Here is a 6,000-nt window from a genome sequence, read left to right as displayed (position 1 = left end):
TGACAGTAAAAGCAAAAGCGTTTCAAGATTTGAGTATCCAGATGTGATATGATCTTCAGCTATGCCTGATTTTCCTAATCAAGCAATTTTTCTTAAAGTGACAATATTGATTTATAAAAATAATCATTGATCAAGTGACCAATGATCAGTGTCTCTGCAGCATTGATTTAAAGTTATCTCCTGCCACTAATTAAGTAGCCATGTTTGTAGCACATAAGCCTCAAATCAGAGCTAACTCATTGAGCAGAATCTGGTGAGTTCCTGCTGCTCCTGCTTGGGGCAGCATCTTTCCACCAGAGGTTTTGGGATTCTCAAGGCAGCCCAGCAGTGATGCTAAAGTGCCCAGCCATGCCCCAGGGACACCCCCTGTTGGGGATGCTGTGCTGTAGCCTGCGGGAAATAAGGTGAGGTAATGGACTTCTCCAGGCTGGGGGCATCAAGACACAGGAACATTCCCTAGGCCACTCACAAGGAGGTTCAGAGTGCAAGGGAGGATTCGGGGGACTGTGGTACCTGGGTGCCTTGGAGCAGTGGGCTGGCCTGGGAAAGCTCTCTGGGAGCCCATCAGAACCTGAGAGGAAAGGGAGACCACATGTGGAGATGGAAGAGAGGACCCTGAGTGGGCCATGGGATGGGGCTGGTGTGAAGGTCACACTCAGTGGGGAGCACTAACAGCCCAAGGGAGAGGTGGCCATCAGAGAGGGGAGCAGAACAGGGGCAGCGGGGACTGGACGCAGGGTGGAGATGCAGCCCTGCATCTGGTCTCTTCTCTGCAGGCCAACCCAGCTACCTCAGGGTATGACAGTCTAGAAGATAGGAGGTTTTGGTTCCTGCAGATCAGAAGGGGTCTGATGGCTGGGAATCTGTGTCTCTATGCCAGAGGCACCTGAAAGGCTGTCCCTTACCTTGTCTCCAGACTAGAAGGGATAGTCTGGACTTGGAAGGAGGAGGCTTGGAGGGAGCTGGTAAGGGAGGCTCTGGAGAGCAAGTCCTGCTCACCTGTGGACATTTGGACTACACTAACAGGTGTGACAGGAATAGAAACATCCTTGCTTGTGCTATAAACTCAACACATGAAGGACTGAAGTCATACTGAGTGTGAATGAAATTAAATCAAGGGAACAAAATTAAAAATCAGTAGCTGAAAGAAATGTCAGAAATTCACAATTGGAAATTAATCCACACATCCCCTAAGTAAAGTATGACTTAAATATTATACAGAAAATTGAAAAAATGTCTTGAGAATAATGAAAATGAAGACAAACCCCACCAAAATTTATGAGGGGACGTTTAATATTGAAAAAGATATAACCTGACTTTCCACCTTAAGCCACTGAGGAGGGAAAAAGCAAAGAAAGAAGAAAATAACAATCATAGCATCAAATAAAAGACTCAGGAATAGAAAAGTAAAAAAGTCAACAAAACCAAAGCTCAGTTCTTTGAAAGGAGCAACAAAGTTGACATCTTTATCTAGACTGAGAAGAAAGAAGAGAGAAAGCAAAAGTTATTGAAATTAGGAATGAAAAAGGTTGATGGCATTGCTATCAATTTAAAGAAATAAAAAAGATAATAAAATAGACTACGCCAATCAATTAGACAATTTACTGAAGTAGACAAATTAAGAATCACACAGACTTTCAAAATTGACTTAAGAAAAAGAAACAAGGCAGAAAGAAAAATCCCAGGTGTCTGTACTGTTAATTCTTCTAAACACTTAGTGAAAATCAATACTCCCCCTCCCCCTGACAAATAGACAAGGTAACATTTTCCAACTCATTCTTATAAAACCTGCATCACCTATGAAAACCGAGAAAGACATCACAAGAAAGAAAACCAGCATCTCTCTCTCTCTCCCTTTTGGTGGGACTGGAATTTGAACTCAGGGCTTCACATTTGCAAAGCAGGTATTGCACTGCTTGAACCACACCTCCAGTTCATTTTGCTCTGGTTTTTTTGAAGATGGGGTCCTGTGAAGTATTTTCCTGGGATGACCTCTAACCACGATCCTCTTGTTCTCAGTCTCCCAAGTAGCTGGGATTACAGGCATGAGCTACTATGCCTGGCTCCAGCACCTCTGCTCCAGCAAAGCAACTTAAACAGCAAATCAAAGGGACTATACACACCACAGTCAAGTGGGAATTGTTTCCAAGAATGCACGGTTGGTTCAATACCCTGAAATCCATTAATGTAACAATGGATTGTGTTATATAATAATAATAATAATAACAATGTAACTCTCTCACTAGAATAAAAATCACATGATCTTCCCAAAAGACACAGAATTTGTATCTGACAGAAGTCCAACATTTTCCAGGACAAAAACCATTCAGTATATTAGGAACAGAAGGAAACCTTCTCAACCTGACAATGGGAGCTAGCGTTGCATAAAAAATGTTGGTGGGTCCATCCTTGAGAATGTGAGAACTCGTGTCTGTCCAGAGAACAAGCAGGATGACCTGGTGAGACCACTGTGCTTCCTGCACTGTTATGGGAGGCACCTGGCTCCAAACACAAGCTCATTCAGGGTTGTGAGCAAGTAATACAAAATAAGATAGAGAGAGTACTGACAGTGACAAGAAGGTAAGCCCATTCATTCAATGTGTAGACAATTTCCTAACCCTCCATCCTGCTAATAATCCCATTTTATAGATGGGGAAACTGAGACAGAGGGAGGTCACTTGATCGTGTGTGAAGATGACAGCATCAAGTGCTCAGGAGGGCTGGGGCACTGGCGGTGCTGAATGGCCCCTGCCACATGTCTCTGCTGGTCATGTATGGGTTGTGGGAGGTGTGGACATCCACCAGTGAGCCAAACTGCTCTTTGAATAACAGTCACTGTTTTCTACCTCTGGTGAATTGAATGACAAGTACAGGTTGAAGGTGTTCTTTGGCCCTCCCTGGTTCCGAGGGATGAGATGGTCAGACTTTGGTTCAGCACAAGCTTCGCTTTGCCTGTGGGGTCCAGGCATTCCAGCTGGGGGTGTCTGGGAGCTGGCCTGGGGGGGCTGGTATACTGGGAGGGGCTCTACTCAGCCAGCTTTCAGTCTACTGGGACTGATTTGGATTTGTACCCTTTCTATTTAAATCCTTTCCCATCTAACAGTTGTACATTAATAACCCCCTGGGCTTCCATTTAGTCATGATCTCTAAAGAAAAGTGTAGTAGAATTCAACACATTTGCCATACATCCAAAGAGGCCCCTGCTGGGCTCCAGATCAGCTCCACAGAGACCAGCATCAGATGGGAACTGTGGACCTCAGGTGACAGAGAGGTCCAAGGTTGTCTCTGAGTCCCTCCCATGTCACAGCAGTTGGGAGCTTGATGTCCCGTGTAGGGAACCTTCTGTTTGCCCCTCTGACACTCTCTCTGCCTGTCTTGCTAGCCCTGGACTGGGAGGCTGACCAATGTGAACAATGTCCTGGGCTTCCTCTCTACCAGGTTAGTCTCCTGGAAAGGCTCATTTCTCTCTCCAGATCCAGTCAGCCTCCCATTGACCCCCAAATATGTTGAGAAATCAAAATATTAATAAGTTGCTTGTTTTTTGTCTTGACTTTTTGAGAAAGGGTTTTGCTATGTAGCCCAGGCTGGCCTGCAACTCAAGATCTTCCTGCTTCAGCCTCCTGAATGCTGGGCACTACCCTGCCTCGTCAATCAGTAAGTTTTTAATTTGCTTCTGTGGATTAGGGAAACATTAGCAAAAAAGTCACAAGAAGAAGTGTGTGTGATACAAAATTGCAACTTTGAGCACAAGTGTTTGTTGGTTTGGCTCCATCAGCTACCACTGAGTGTCTGACTGCTGTTACTGGTTTCTCTTACTGGTAAGGTGGCCTCAGTTTCCTCCCATCACTGGCCTGTAGGCCCAGAAGGGTTTGGCTTCCACCTGCCAGAGCCTGGGTGCCCCTTCTTCTCCAGTGGAGCCCCCACTGTCACCCCCATTTACCAACATGCGGTACACTCCAGTCTGCAAGCACATTTCCCAGGATACCTGTGACCTCCCCAAGGGCCCTGCTTCCCCACAGGCCACAAGTCCTGACTCAGGCCGCAGGGATACGGATCTGGGGCAAGACTCCAGGGCAGTCTTCACATATAGCAGAGTTTGTTCCTAAGGAAACAATTTGCACAACACCCTTAACTGTCAGAGCAGGAGTGCTCTCTGGGTATGTGTCAGGGCAGTGGAAAAGAGACTCACCCTGACTCAGGTTCTGTGAGGACAGAGAGGAGGGAGGAGGAAGAGCAGGTGTCTGCCTGCCATGAGTGGCCAGAGCTGGCTGTGGTTGGGCTGGCAGGAGTTGCCTTACTGGACCGAGGTTGGTCCTCACGGGCCTCTTCAAGAGGGAGCCCAATGTTTGGTGTCAGAATTGGAGCAAGATCTGCCTTTAGCATCACTGTCACCACAAAACACAAGCTTCTCTCCTCCTTACCACTGACTGTAAGACTAGCTGATTTTTGAGAAAAAAACTTTAAAGTGGTATCTAATTTTGCTTGTATCATTTTTCTTCTTTCTTTTTTGGTGGTACTGGGGATTAAACTCAAAGCCTTGTGCTACCCTTGGAGCCAAAAGCCTTTTGTGCTTTTAGTTATTTTTCAGATAGGGTCCTGTGCCTTTTGCCCTGGGCTGGCCTTGGATCTTGATCCTCCTACCTATACCTCCTGAGTAGCTGGGATTGCAGGCATGTGCCACCATGCCTGGCCATCTGTATGTTTCTTGAACTCTCCTATTAAATTAAAATATATCAAAATAAAATTAAGCTTTCCCCAGCTGTGTACATCACTGAATCCAGCAGGTTTTGTAGAATTTTTTGGAAAGATAAAAACTGAAATGTCATTTCAGGAGAGCAACCTGAAGGCTGAGGCTGTCTAGTGTAGCCTGGCTCCTGGGGAAGTAGGGGCAGGGTCAGAAGGTGCTAACCCTCTGCCACTGCAGAGCCAGGAGCTATGCTTCTCCTTGGGCACAGCCCCCAACCCCCAAGTCCATGCAGCAGAGTCTCTTTCTCTTCCCCACTGGACCAAGGGATGTTCACTACTGGCTCAGCCTAACCCCATGGGAACCCAGTGCTCTGGGGCCTTTCCCACCTGTCACTTCTGCCCTAGTTGATGCCCAGAATCACCACTTGCCACACTACTGTGGATGGTCCTCTCCCCAGAGCCATGCTGAGAAGCAGCTCTGGTTGTCCAGGTCAGTTTATTGTTAGACCCACATAATACTACATCCTTGACCCAGGGTGTGACCACGGGCATGGATGGGCAAGAACCCATGCTGGCTAAAACTCCCCAAAGATGGCAGTAGGCTGCCAGGGTAGAGGAGGAGCTGCCAGAGAGCCACTCTGCTCATGAAAAGCCACCAACTGGTTATGGAGTGAAACAGCAACTTTCTCTTTTGAAAGAGTTTGCATATTTTGTGTTTTTTCTTGTTTGCTTGATTTCAGTTAGTTCAAGGTATTTGAGCGATGGACAGTAAGTCAACAATCAAGAAAGGAGGAAATCACAGACAGCAACTGTAGAGAAGGAGGAGGAGGGCTGTCCTCTCCTTTCGAGGTTGGCAGCCCACCCAGGCTCCAGACCCATGCAGATCTGAAGGCCTGTGGGAGGCAGGGGAGATGTGGGAACCCAGATGGAGACTCGCTGAAATGCTTCCAACAACACACTGTAAACCATGGGGATGGGGCAGTGACCTCATTACCACTGCTCTCCCAGTGTTCTTAAAGTCATTTTGACTTCCTCTTTGACCAAAGAAAAACTTTTCATTCATTTCATTCATTTGAATGAATGTTTTTCAGCATCCAAGCAGTTCATTATAAAGTTACCTTTTGTTATTAATTCTAACAATGCTGATGCCATAGTTTGGACCTGGGTGTCTCCCAAAGGTCCACGTGTTGAAGGCTTCGTCTCCAGCCTGTGGTACTGTGGGAGGTGTGGACACTTAGGAGGTAGGGCTAGTTGGAAGAAGTTAGGTCACTGCAGAGGGGTTTGAGGGGAACACTAGGGCCTGATCCCTTCCTC

This window comes from Castor canadensis, chromosome 7, assembly GCF_047511655.1.
Source record: "Castor canadensis chromosome 7, mCasCan1.hap1v2, whole genome shotgun sequence".
Classification (NCBI taxonomy): domain Eukaryota; kingdom Metazoa; phylum Chordata; class Mammalia; order Rodentia; family Castoridae; genus Castor; species Castor canadensis.
This window is presented reverse-complemented; position numbering follows the sequence as displayed.